Below are 14,617 nucleotides of genomic sequence, written 5' to 3' on the forward strand. Positions count from 1 at the left end.
TTAAAGCAATTATACACTCGTAATCAGCTAGTGCCATAGTTGTATTTTAGGGTTGTAGAGCATGAATTTTCAAGGCAAGGATGGAGCTGATTGTTTTAAAGGGAAGTCCATCAGCGTGGACTGGCTCTTTTATTCTCTAATTAATTATGCACATCATGATCTTTCCCATTTCCTCCTCTCTCCCATTATTTATTTCTTGAAGACAGAGAAGTTTTTTTTTTTTCTGATAAATTTGTTTTCTATGCAGAAAGGTAAAAACAGGAAATGACCAAGCATCCAAACGCAATGACATCCTAACAGTGCCCTTGGCATCTTAAAGACATGTTTGTATTCACATAGAACATTTTTATGCATACGTGGGGCTTTATAAATTACAACAAAGTTGAAACAATAAAAATTATAGAAATGAGTGGAAAAACATTATGTTTGACAAAATTTCAACCAAATTCATCATTTTAATAGAAATTTTGAGACTTAAACTTCACTGATACCCTATACTACATAGTGATCTTGCATCACAAAATTATTCAATGTTAAAAATATTGTGGATATGTTTCTAAATAAAATGCAATATGTTACATATTCTTCATATCATGCATAAAGGTTTTACCTTACTTATTCCTTATGATGTGGATGTGAGCATTTTCTCAAAAAGGCTGGGCCATTAGGGCCCAAGTTGAAAAAGTTTGGTATCCATGTCTGAAAATGTAGTATTTGTGAATTGTCTGAGGACTAGTCTTGTAAAGCTTTTAGAGGCTCACCACTGATGGTTGGCTTACTGAGTTTTTGGTCATAATATCTTGTGCTGCTATTCTTCTGTGTGATGAGATGCAATCTGTATTAGGGGAGAGAAAACCACATAAATTAAATAATAGCTATCTGGAAAATTATAATCAATTTCATAGAATCATATGAAAAACAGTTGTATGAATTTATGTATGTATACACATGTGTAAATAATAATCATAATTTATATAGCACTTGCTTTGTTCCACACACTGGGCTAAGGACTTTACAATTATTTCATTTGCTCTTCACAACAACCCTTAGAGTTAGGTATTATTATCCCCATTTTACAGATAAAGAAACAGACAAATAGAGGTTAAGTCACTTGCCCAGTGTCACATATATGGTGTGAAATTTATCATAAGTGTGTGATAAGCTAGCTTGAAAAGTTCATGAAAATCCAAACTTAAATTTTCAATGTAAGCTATTGGAATTTGCAACATAAGTGATATCATTGTTTCCAATCTAGTCTTCTGGGGTAGCATGTAGTGTTAATCAGTTTGTTGTGAGAGGCATTAGGAAGTCTTGCAGGCACATACTTGGATACCATTTCTTTCTTTTTTGTAATACCTACTACCTATCTCTAACTTAATTTCCCTATGAAATGAGAGTGAGACACAATGGCCCATGTCTTTTTCTACCCCTGTACAATCAAGATTGCTTAGCTCTTCCTATGAAAATTGTCTTTAAAAGTGAATAGTGACTCAAATCCAGAGCTGATCCCTGGTGGTCACCCCACCAAAGTGTTTCTGTTTTGGTTTTGTTTTGTTTTGTTTTAATAAACTCCTTTTAATTTTCTCTTCCTGAGTTTTGCCTCTTTTATCAGGGTGAAGAACCAAACACAGCATATTTTTTTTTTCTTTTAACAATCTGGAAATGAGCTAATTGATAACCACGGGCTCAAAAATTTGAAATGCTGGCAACTAATTAACCCCTGGAAAATTGAAATTCTGGTGTTACCATTAATGATTATAAAACCAGTTTTAATTTGGTTGAATCATAATATGGTCTTATTTACAGTGAAATATGTTATACTATTAGTATAATTGTGGTAAATCAGAACTTAATTCAAAATGTATTTGCTAACATTTAGGTAATATACTAGAAAATGCATGGATTAGGAAAACCTTAGTAAAAAGCCAATCTCAAAAATGTATTAACTGTATTACCTTAAGCAAATTACTTCACATTTGTTTACCTTGGTTTCCTGATCTGTAAAGAGGAAAATGGTGACAACCACCTCCTAAAGATGTGAAGATAACACAATTGTAACATGCTTAGCCCAGTGCAATCAGTATGGAATGCCAAAAGTAATAAAACGAATGATTTTCTATGTAAGATTTAGAAATGCATTTGATTGAACTGATGTCACCTCACTGGTAATATGTTTTCTTTCATTATTAAAATATATTATAATGTGTGTCAACCTTCAGAGTTTGGCCTAAGAAAGACAAACAAAATTAGGTTGTTTGCATGCTTTTATTTTTCTCAAAGCTGGCAACATGAATGTGTCCATGCATGGGAGCTGCAGTTTGGAACTGAACTTTCTTTGGGGTTAAGGTACACAGTTTACGTACCCTTCCAACAGGAGCTAATGTCACTCTATCATCATTTCACTTATGGATAGAGAAATTACCACCCTATTTATATCAGAGCACTCCCAGACTTAAAGGGCTATGTAAACCAAAGAATCTGTCTCCACTCAAGTTTGTGTAGAACACTGCTCTGACTTCGGTGGGAGGTGACCAGGATAAGGAGAATCAATGCAACCTCACTAATATCCTTTTGAAGAAAAATTTAACTTAAAGTCTGTACTTTGGAAGAAGAGGCCTGAGGGAAGCTCAGAATCTCTGAGATATTGATTATTAATAATCATTTTTCACACATGTATGTTATTGTGTTTCTAGAACTTTTCTTATATTATGAAATTTGGGAAATAATTGTGTCAGAAACCTGGATGTTCAAACTTTGTTAAACTCTGGTAACTATGTATTGAGATTTGAATAGACAAGGTCTATTGATGTAATTTGTTTGTGTTTGCTCTGAAGTTCAGGGTGCTAGATTTTCCCCCTGAACTAAGTGAATGATATTTGTATGCTGGATTAAAGTAAGATTGTTAACCCCTTAACGTTGCTTTCCTTAGTAAAGCAGATTGAAAACACCTGGGCTTGCAGCATTCTGTGAGCTGGTTGTTGTTGGTTTCACACCCCCACAGCAGCTGCTAGCTGGATTGTTGAAACACCAACATGGTGCTATAGACCCTTCCCAGTGACCATCCAGGCTGTCTTGGGCTCCAGATTTATTTCACTCTGTGATTTTGAAAGTTCTGTAGCTCTAGAATTTGTTTAGAGTCATTTTTTACAGATGTTTGAAGTGATTTGGGGGAGAACTCAATCAAGTCCCTGTTTTCAAGCTGTCATCTTGGCTCTGCCCCCTCAACAGGCATTTATTAAGTATCAGCTGTGTGCCAAGCATTGTGTTAAACATTAGAAATAAAAGAAAAGCAAAAAACAAATCTTATTCTCTAGGCATTTGCAATCTAACATCAGTCTTTTCTTTTGATTCGAAGGAGATGTTCATTCATCCTTCCCAAAACATGTGGTGCCATCATGAGTTGTAGAGAGGTTCTAGGACTTTAAAAAAATGGTTCACAGATTAATTTTACTAGGATGCCACAGAATGTAAGTTGTTCAGAACTAATATGTCTCATATGAGGACTTGCCAAGCCCTTTTCATGCTGCGCATCCAGTTTTGATGTCCACCTGATTCACCCAACTTTTACATGTAGTTCCAAGAAGCTACATCATGTGAAGTGGCCACACTCCAATAAAATATCTGGACAAATGGGTTGAGGGTAACTGACAGACCTCAGACCCTGCAGTGAGTTAAGGGGATGTTTAGCCTAAATATATTGAAGATTTTCCCTGGTGGAATGGAGCAGAAGAAAACAATTGGATCCCATGTCTAGTAAGGCAGATTAAGAAAGCACTGTGGAGGGGCGGAGCCAAGATGGCAGCTGGAAAGCAGGGATTTGCTTAAGCTGTCCCCCAAATCCCTCCAAACACCTGTAACAAAATGGCTCTAAACAAATTCTAGAGCTGCAGAGCCCACCAAATAGCAGAGGGAAACAAGTCTCCAAACCAGGAGAGCCTGGATGGTCTCTGGGAAGGGTCATCGCATGGTGGTGAGAGCAGAGCGCAGCCTAGCATGGGCTGCACAAGGACAGACCAGATCTGAAGTTACCCAGCCAGAACAGGCATTGGGGTAAGGAATCAGGGAGCTGTGGCAGTTATCAGACTTCTCAACCCACAAACACCAAAGAGCAGGTTAGAGGGAAACTGAGGGATTGAGTTCAGAGCAATTTAGCCAGCAGCCCTGGGGGTAGTGGAGGTAGTGCAGCTGTGGTGGTGGCAGCAGCAGGAAGATCCTGAGGCCGCTTCCAGAGCTCCAGTATCAGCTGCTTCCTGAGTCCCTGGCTCACATGGTGGGAGGAGTGTAGCAGTGGATCAGAGCAGGAGTGCAAGGAGCACTTTGTGGGCACAAAGGCAGATTCTCTTGCAGTGCGCTGCTTGAATCTGTATTACAGTCCTGGTTGGTGGTTCTTGGGGGAAGAGGAGCACTGCTGTGACAGAGCATGGGGTGATGGTGGAGTAGAAGTAGCTCTGAAAACAGCAGTGCTTGGACCCTTGGGACAAAGTACTCTCTACTCTACAAGCAGTCGTACCCTGACAAAAAGCTCAAGGGTCAAGTAGTTGGCTGGGAACATGAACAGGCAATGAAAATGAACTCAGACTCAAATGCAAACTCTAGATTCCTTTTTTGGTGACAAAGAAGATCTAAACATACAGCCAGAAGAAGTCAACAAAGTCAAAGAGCCTACATCAAAAGCCTGCAAGAAAAATATGAATTGGTCTGAGGCCATGGAAGAGCTCAAAAAGGATTTGGAAAAGCAAGTAAAAGAAGTAGAGGAAAAATTGGGAAGAGAAATGAGAGTGATGCAAGAACACCATGAAGAACAACTCAATGACTTTCTGAAGGAGACCCAAAAAAATACTGAAGAAAATAACGGCTTAAAGAATAGACTAACCCAAATGTCAAAACAGCTCCAAAAAGCCAATGAAGAGAAGAATGCCTTGAAAGGCAGAATTAGTCAAATGGAAAAGGAGGTCCAAAAGACCACTGAAGAAAATACCATCTTAAAAATTAGATTGGAGCAAGTGGAAGCTTGTAACTTTATGAGAAATCAAGATATTATAAAATAGACCCAAAGGAATGAAAAAAATGGAAAACAATGTAAAATATCTCATTGGAAAAACCACTGACCTGGAGAATAGATCCAGGAGAGATAATTTAAAAATTATTGGACTACTTGGAAGCCATGATCAAAAAAAAAAAGAGCCTCGACATCATCTTTCAAGAAATTATCAAGGAAAACTGCCCTGATATTCTAGAACTAGAGGGTAAAATGGAAATTGAAGGAATCCACCAACTGCCTCCTGAAGAAGATCCCAAAAAGAAACCTACTAGGAATATTGTCATCACATTCCAGAGTTTCCAGGTCAAGGAAAAAATAATGCAAGCAGCCAGAAAAAAAACAGTTTGAGTATTGTGAAAACACTATTTGAATAATACAAGATCTTTCAGCTTCTACAGTAAGGGATTGAAGGGCTTGGAATATGATATTCTAGGGGTCAAAGGAGCTAAGATTAAAACAACCTACCCAGCAAAATTGAGTATAATGCTGCAAGGCAAAATATGGATTTTCAATAAAATCAAGGATTTTCAAGCTTTCTCAGTGAAAAGACCAGAGCTGAGTAGAAAATTTGACTTTCAAATACAAGAATCAAGCATGAAAATGCAAACAAGAAAGAGAATTCATAAGGGACTTGCTAAAGTTGAACTGTTATGTTTACAATCCTACATGGAAAGATGATGTGTGTAATTCATGAGATCTTTCTCAGTATTAGGGGAGTTGAAGGGAATATAGACAGAAGGAACAGGATGAGTTCAATATGAAGGGATGACATATAAAAAATGAAATAAATTTAAGGGGTGAGAGAGGAATATATTGAGAGAAGGAGAAAGAGAGAGATAGAATGGGGTAAATTATCTCACATAAAAGTGGAAAGAAAAAGCAGTTCTGTTGGAAGGGAAGAGGGGGCAGCTGAGGGCGAATGAGTGAATCTCACTCTCATTGGATTCAACTTGAGGAGGGAACAAGACACACACTTGATTTGGTATCTTACTCCGCAGGAAAGTAAGGGGAAGGGGATAAAAAAAGACAGATGATAGAAGGGGGGGCCGATGCGGGGAGAGGTAATCAAAAACAAACACTTTTGAAAAGGGACAGGGTCAAGGAAGAAAACTGAATAAAGGGGGACAGGATAGGATGGAAGGAAATATAGTTAGCCTTTCACAACATGAGCATTGCAGAAGTGTTTTACATAATGATACATGTGTGATCTATGTTGAATAGCTTGCCTTCCCCGGGAGCGTGGGTGGGAAGGGTAGAGGGGAGAGAATTTGGAACTCAAAGTTTTAAAAGCAGATGCTTTAAAAAAAAGTTGTTTTTTGTATACAGCTGGAAAACAAGATATATAGGGAATGGGGCATAAAAGTCTTTACTGCCCTACAAGAAAGTAAGGGGAAAGGGAATGGGGGGGTGGAGTGGGGTGGAAGAAGGGAGGGCTGACTGGGGAACAAGGCAATATGAATATATGCCATCTTGGAATCGGGGAAAGGGTAGAAATGGGGAGAAAATTTGTAACTCAAAATCTTGTGGAAATCAATGTTGAAAACTAAAATAGTAAATAAAAATGATTAAAAAAAAAACACTGTGGAGAACTTGAGCTTGATCAGGCATCAAAGATGTGCAGGTCTTCCACTGTATCTGGGACCATTACCAGTTGTCTTGACTTTTGTCTTGCCACTGGACTTCCAGTGACTCAAGAAGACAGAATGAGGTTGACAACTTTGTGCAACTCTGCCTCATTTAACCCAATTTTCACACAAATCAAGATATCACCCATGATTTCATTGGTCCCCTTTGAAAATGAAGGATAAAAAACAACTAGGATGTCATAGTAAACCTATGTGTGTGCCTATAATTTTCTAAGATGCTATTTAGGTGCTAAAAATAGACAATCTGTCCAACAAGAATTTGTTAAACACCTGAGAAGTGCAGGATTTCTAGAATTTTTTTTCTGCATCTTAACTAAACTCTAGTTATATGTGCTCTCTCCTCAAATTAGTATGTAAGGTCTTGGAGAGCAGAGGCAATTATTTTTATTTGAATCTCTAGCTCTTAGCGTGGTATTTGGTACATAGCAAATAAGCATTTACTAAGTGCTTTATCAAACATTCTTTAATGTCTCCCTCAATATAGAGAATAGGCTTGGCATAACAGTGCTCCTAATAAATATCTTTTAAGTGATAAATGCACTGGTGCCGGTGAGCTGTCCTTGTTGGCTCATTCAGCAAACAAGTGGTATTTCTAATCCTGTAATTTTCTCCATGTGCCATCCTACTGATATATATTGAAACTCCTCAGATTAATTAGTGTATCATTAATTCTACTACCTGAGTTTTCTAGTTGGATACTTTATTGTTCAGTTTCAAAGTTTTTATTCATGATGCTTCTTAAATATATAACTTCTTTTGCCAATATTTTGTTAAATTTAGCATATAACAAAAAATCCCCTTCTCTCTCTATCTCTCTGTGTGTATGTGTGAAGTTTCATATAAAATTTATTTTTTCTGTTCATTGTGTATTGAAATATTCATCTTTGTCAAATTCATCATAAAAAGAAAAAACTAAAAATACTATAAGGCTATTTCTCTCTTTGGATTCTTCTCTAAAGATCATCTACACATAACAAAACTACTCCAAGGCCTTCTTTGATTTAGAATTCTTCTATGAACCCTGATAACAGGGTTCTGAGAAGAAACATATATCATCTTCTCATATTAAAATGTAGCAGTTTGTCCTTATTAGGCCTTTTATGATTTTTTGCTCATGTTTAACTTTTGACTGAGGTTTTTCAGTTTCCATTTCATTAAAATGTAATGAAATTGAAATTATTTCCTCATTTTACCCCTTCTCCTTTAAGATTATACTCAGTTTTGCTAGCTATATACTCATTGGCATGGAGGTAATGAGTGTGGAAAGGTAGATTAAAAGCCATGGGGGAGGAGTTGCACAGTATTTCACTGTTTGATGAGTCTTGTGGAAGATCAGCCGAAAACATGAACACTCACTGAAAAGACACCCGTAAAACTGCATAGCAGGACACAGATAGGAGAAAGAAAACCCAACCAAACTGTGTAAGAAGGTAAGAAAGGTGGAAAGACTCCAGGTTGTGAAAAGCCTCAAAAACCAAAAAGATGTTATATTTGAACCCATTTTCTTCAATTTCTCATCCTTTTGTGGCTGAATTCCTTGACATCTTCTATGATAGGTCCTTCTACTTCCTTCTCACTCTTCTTGGGTCTTTGAAAACTGGTTTCTGGCTTCATCACTCAACCAAAACTACTCTTTCCAAGGTTACCAGTAATCTCTTAATTGTCAAATTAGCCTATTAATTGTTGAATAGTCTTTTTGTCCTCAATCTTCATTCTCTTGGCCACTCTGTAGTCTCTGACACTGCTAATTATCCTGTTCTCTCTGATACCTTTTTCTCTAGGTTTCCAACACACGGATGTCCACTGGTTCACCTCCTGTCTAATTACTTCTCTTTCTCCATGGCTGGATCTTCATCTAGGTCATTTCAGCTCACCATGGGGATCCCCCAAGGATCTATCCACATTTTCTTCTCTTCTCCGTTTATGCTATTTACTTCGTGTTCTCATTTACTCTCATGCACCCAACTATCATCACAGTTCAGATGATTCTCAAATATACTATCAAACCCTAATACTCAGCTGACCTTCAGCTTTACATATCCAACCACCTATTAAACATCTTAAACTGAATATTCTGTAGACATCTTAAAATCAATATACCCAAATGTGAACTTATTATCTTCTTCCCTCCACCCAAACCTTTTTTCATCCTATTTTCCCTGTTACTGCAATCATCCAAATTACCCAGGTTCACAACCAAGGAGTGTGATCTGCAATTTTTAATTTTCTTTCACCCCTCCCCTCTTCCCATATCAAATCAGTTGAATTGCCTTTCATTTTACATCTAGCCCTGTCCCTAACTTCTATATTCCTAGCAAAGCTGACATTATCCTCCTAGTCTTTTGGATTCACAACATCAGAGCCACCAGGTCTTAGTAATTCTAACAGTGAAACATTTCTCTTAGCCATTTTATTTTCAACACTCATATAGATACCATCCTAGTTCAAGATGTTATCACCACTTACCTGTATTATTGTGATAAAGTACTAAATGATCTTGCTATCAATTTCTGTACTCTCAAACTTATGCTTGAAGCAGCAACCAAATTGACATTCCTATATCACAGGTCTGACCAGGTCACTTCATTCCTCAGCAACATCCCTTGATTCCCATTGTATCCAGGGGAAAAAATCCAACTTATTTCTTTCAGGAGATGAGGTAGGTTAGAGTGATGAAAGAGAGTATATAAGGACTTTCACATTTTTTTATTCAGTTTATAAGTCCCAGCTTATTGTTCAGATAATGATAGCATGGGTTCAGCAATTTCATTTTCTCTCTATCCCCAAAGAACACATTCCACTGTTCCCTATTATGTCTAGAATTGAATATAAAACATTCTCTTTGATTTTAAAATTATTAGCAATCTGGTCCCTTCTTACCTTTACAATTGTCTTATATCTTATTTTCCCTCTCCCTTGCCATACTCTAGAAATATTCAGTGATAGAGACAATCACAACAGAATATTTAATCACATTAACAGGTACTATCACTGTCAAAACTGATTGAGGTGTTTATGAATATCAGCCAGAGGACAGAAATACCAGGAAAATACACAGAAAATATGAGTAGTGACTAGTTGTTTGCATTTGCTTTATTTTGCTTTTTCTTTGAGGATGAAAAGCATAAGTAGAAAGGGAAAGCATTTAAGCACACATAAAGAAATATGTGAAATAGTATCCATCCCAAGAAATCATCCTGGTTTAGAATTGTAAAACTAACATCTGTCATATAATTTACCTGCTTTATACCCACCAAATAATTCTTTTCATACAACTTACACATTCAGTATTAGGATATGAGTCAACTTTAAAGAAATCTAATGGGGCTTTAACACTAATGTATCTAATCAGGATAATGTAAAGATATCATTATTAGCACATTAACAATAAAGCTATTGATGGAGTAACTTGCTTTTCTCCAGATACACTCAGTTTCCAAAATTAAAATTTGCATTCCCCAACCCCAACAGCAAAATATCAATCAGTGGGCCAAATATTTTGACATGTGAAATAAAGTGGGTGTGTGAATCTGAACAAATGTTAGGCTCCTGGGCAATAATATTCAAATTATTTGTTCTCTGATTTTATTAGAAACAAGAGAAAAAAATGTTTGCTTCTTTTCCTCCTTTGTACATCTCTATATAAGTAAGGAAGATTTTGAACATTAAATTCAGCATATTAAAAGTAATCTGAATGTAGATGAAATCATACTTCCACACTACGATTTATTCTGAAAAAATAATGAATATATGCCCATGTCATGTCTATGTGAAGAACTCCATGTTTGATTTAGTTATATATTTGAGGTTTAGTATAACTCTCTCATTGAATAACAAATTCTTATTTGACAAAGAATAACTGAAATTATCCTTTTCTTTTTTTACTGATAATATGATTTAGTTAGAGAATCCTAGAGAGGAAATAAAATTAATTGAAGTAATTAATGATTTAAGAAAAGCTTTATGATATAAAAATAAATCCTCAGAAAGCAACAATGTGTTTTTGTATTGTCATCAAAACACAGCAGAAATTTAAAAGGAGAGATTCACTTGAAATATGTATGTGTTGTAGAAACTAATTAGGAGACTACCTACTCAGACACACACAAGAATTTCTATTAATAATAGTTAACATATATACAGTACTTTAAGGTTTACAAAACACTTTACAAATATGTCCACATTTTATTTTCACACCAATCCTGGGAAGTAGGTGCTATTATCATCAATATTTTAAAGATGAGGATATTGAGGTTATGCAACTTGACCAATATTACATACCTGGTTAACTGTATGATCCTGGACTTGAACTCAACTTTTCTTGACTCAAGATCCAATGCTTTATTTAGAATTCCACCTAGCTGCATCAGCCATACATAAGAAAGTAACTACAGGTTTTTATGAACATAAATACCAATCTAAATTATTGGAAAAAATGTTCATTGCTTATGGATGGGGGAGATACATGTAGCCAAGACATCAGAGTTGTAAGAAGCAGGATAGGTGAGATTCATCACCCCCCCCCCAAAAAAATCCTCCAGACAGATCTGGAAAATGTACCAGGCCAAACCCTGATGGGAAAATTCAGAAGTTGTCACAGTGAGTCATTTGTCTAGCTCATCTTCACATAGGGAGGCAATCAGAGGTATTCTAATATTGCAGACAGGTTGGGACAGAGTGAGCGAGGATCTGCCATGTAAGAAGGAATCTAGCAATTAGCTAGTGGCTATACATTAGGGAAAAAGACATTTCAGACCACAACGGGACAATCTCAGACCCATGTCATGATGCTATGACAGTGACAGGTGCCAACTGACACCATGTCACGCGCTAACCAGTTCTAGGACAAATCTCAGACAGACCTTCCACCCGAAGAAGGAAACATGCACGAGTTAGTAGTGATCCTGTGTAAGGAGATCCTGAGATGCATACCGTTGTGCCTATGTACCCAAAAACAGAAAGTTCATTAGAAGAAAGCAATGGTGTAGCTCAGATACCAGGGGCAGATTGGATTCTCAGTTCCAGCATATAGCCCACCCTGTAGAGGAATAATCAGTGCAAGAATCCCAGATCAAAGGGGATCCTACAGTTCCATGATTCAACCAATAGAGTTTTCTACTTGAATAATAGTAGATTCTAGCAGCATCTACTCTTGTTCAGATCAAAACTCAGGTGAAGAACTTGTAGATATCAGAGAAGAATGTGGGAAGGCAAGGGGATTATCAATGAGACTTTGTTCCAAATTAGAACATTTTGAGAGTACTGAAGTTCGCCAATACTCAACCTAATCATGATATCCTGGAATACAGTACTCAATACTCTAAAAAAGCAGGAATTAGAGCAGCCTCAATCTGTGGCAGAGCCCAGTCTGAAAGTCAGGAAATTGACTGGGAAAAATGCAAGCAAAAAAATTAAAATCCCACTCTAAAGAACTATTATAGTATCAGGAAAGAACAAGCAAAAACAAAAAAAAAAAAACTCAGAAGAATAACATTCTAAAACATCTACAATCAAAGTCTCAGAGAAAAACAGAGCTTGGATACAAATTTGACTAAAATCTCTGGAAGCAATGAATCAAGTGTTATATTAAGAAATGTTCAACTTTGTTTTTTTAATAAATGACATGAGAATGCTTGAGGAAAATACATGGACAAGAAGAAAAATGTGAGTTATGGAGGAAATTATTGGAAAGGGAATTAACAGCTGGCATGAGCCATTCCAAATCTTGCCTGAGCAACAAATTCCCTGAAAATTAAAATGGACTAAATTGAGGCCAATGACTCCATAAAGGAATAAGATCTACTAAAGTAGTCAAATGACTGAAAATGCAGAAGAAAAAGTAAAGAAAATTATAGAAAAAAAAACACAGCAGAAAAAAAGAGATTGAGGAGAAGAAAAAGAACCATTTGACTGTCTGAACCCCATCATTTTTTAAACAGAGGCTAAGCATCTTATTTCAAGAAATATTAAAGGAAAACTGCCCAAAAACCCTCTTAGAACCAGAAGTTAAATGGAGATAGAAAGTATATACACATTGGTTCCTGCAAGAAATATCTAAATTAAAATCTCCAGGAACATAGCCAAAATTTAGTTTCTGGGTCAAACAAAAAATAAAGCAAGAATTCAGAAAGAAAGAATTCAAGCACCAAAATTACTTGTGATTTACCATCCACCACTTTAAAACTGGAGAGTTTGGAATACAGTATCTCAGAAATCAAAAGATACAGGCTTGCAGCCACAAATAGCCTACTCAGCAAATTAGAGTAAATGCTACAAGATGGAAAAAGTGATATTTAATTTAAAAAATTTCTAGATGTATAAAGAACTACTTCAATTTGGTAAGAATAACCATTCATCAACTGACAGTTAAAGTATAAGAACATGTAGTTATTTAGGGAAGAATTTCAAGCTCTTAATACACATATGAAAATTTTCTATATTGCTAAAAATAGAGAAATACAAATTAAAGCAACTCTGAGGTTCTGACTCAAATGAAACAGATTGGTAAAACTGATAAAAAGGGAAGATAATTGTAGGAAGTGATATATGAAAAGAGGATCACTGATACACTATTGGTAGATATGAAAATTAGTTCAGGCATTCTGGGATGTATTTTAGAAGCATGCCAAATGAATTATTAGGTATACTATTATAGACATAATATTAACTATGCATACCTTTGATCCATTAATTTCATGATTAACCCAATACCTGAAAAAGAGCAAAGCAAGTGGAAATAGACCCAAACATATGAGACACAAAAATAGTAAATTTTTGTATTGACAATAACTTGAAACTTTCATTCTACCATTCTGACAATTATCTTTCACACAAAGGAGAAAAGGAAGAATGACATTATACCTGATTTTTCCCTCATATATTCTTTTTTATAGAAACAGCAAATGACTATTCAGACTTAGAGTCATATTGAGAAGTAAGTGAATTGCTATTTAGCAGTCAGTCTTTAAAGTCATTAGCACATAAAAATGTTGACATCTAAATTCCTTACAAATATTTCCACAGAACAAGATGAATGGACTATTTGAAAAAAATAACAATGGTCTGAGAGACTTGAGTGGATTCAATTTTAATAAGTTAGTGTTTATAAGCACACTTCACAAGGATGGAGTCATCACAATGCTTCATATTATAGTGAAGTGGTTACAAACGCTGCAGTTACTGGTTCCAAAAGTGTTTTACTTTATAGTATCTGCTTTTGCTTACATACAATTTTGTTCCCAAATCTCTTTGGAACTAAATGGCTAAAATATATCTCTTTATGGTATTTTCTTTTGGGTAAATTTCCAAGTACACATTCTTAGCACTTTTGAGGAGAATTGTTCTAGGAATTTGATAGGAGTTGAAAAATGTCATTAGAATTATTCTATAGAGTACAGATACAAGAATATTTCAACAATTTGTAAATAGAAATAAAATATAAATATTAAGAGTGCATCCCTACACCAAATAACTGACTCCATCCTGTTTTATAGCATATAACTTTTAAGGAAATACATTTTCTGAAAGAAGTAACATTAGATTTGAAGACAGTTTAAGGATATGACCTATCATAGAATCTAAACTTATTTTTCAAATATAAAAACTGAGGGCAAGATTTTTTTAAAGGATTTGTGCAAAGTTTCACAGTTAATTTGTTAAAGAATTTGGAAAGAATTCATTTTTTTGGTAATACATTTAAATATTTTTTTAGTCTTGTTATTGTTCTTTCTGCCTGAGACTTAAGTAGTGATTTAGGCCCTAGGGCAAGCAGCATGAAACAAAGCTCTTAAAGCAACTTCATAATCCTATATTTAATAATAATAGTAATTAAAGAATATTTAGTTAAGCAGAAGGAGTAGTTGCTCACAGTAGCAGCTCACAGATGGTTGTTATTAATAATATGTAGATCTGGTAGCTTCTTATTTTAAAT

Source organism: Trichosurus vulpecula, chromosome 4, assembly GCF_011100635.1.
Source record: "Trichosurus vulpecula isolate mTriVul1 chromosome 4, mTriVul1.pri, whole genome shotgun sequence".
Classification (NCBI taxonomy): Eukaryota; Metazoa; Chordata; class Mammalia; order Diprotodontia; family Phalangeridae; genus Trichosurus; species Trichosurus vulpecula.